Raw genomic sequence first — 660 nt, forward strand, 5'->3', positions numbered from 1 at the left:
TGCTGCTGCTGCTGCTGCTCTTGACCTCCTGCTGCTGCTGCTGCTGCTGCTGCTGCTAGAATAAATCATCATTTGAGTTGTTTATTGACTTTATTAATTTATTTTAATCTAAGAGGCCCTCTTTGCTGCTGCTCCCTTGTGTGGGGCCCCCGACCCCAACGCAGCAGCAGCAGCAGCAGCAGCAACAGCAGCAGCAGCAGCAGCAGCAGCTGGGGGGACCTAGAGCCCGCGTATGGATTAAAGGAATTGTTTGCTGTCTTGTCTTCTTCTTATTGATTTTGTTTTTAGACTGCAGCACAAATATCTACAGCAGCAGCAGCAGCAGCAGCAGCCAGCAGCAGAGCAGCAGCAGCATCAATGGTTGCAGCAGCAGCTGCAGCAGGAACAGCAGCAGAAACAGCAGCAAAAGGGATAAGTCGAGCAGAGCTCTTCTGATGCTGTAGCATCAGCACAGCAGCAGCAGCAGCAGCAGCAACAGCAATAAGAGCAGGAGCAACCGCTGCAACAGCAGCAGCAGCAGCAGCAGCAGCAGCAAACTAACAACAGCAGCAGCAGCAGCAGCAGCAGCAATGGGGGCCAAGGGGCCCACGGAGCAGAGACAGCAGCAGAAACAAAGGAAGAGGAAGAAGCAGCATCTGCTTCAGCAGCAGCAAACTGCTG

Source organism: Eimeria mitis, genomic scaffold (assembly GCF_000499745.2).
Source record: "Eimeria mitis Houghton genomic scaffold, Emh_scaff167, whole genome shotgun sequence".
Classification (NCBI taxonomy): domain Eukaryota; phylum Apicomplexa; class Conoidasida; order Eucoccidiorida; family Eimeriidae; genus Eimeria; species Eimeria mitis.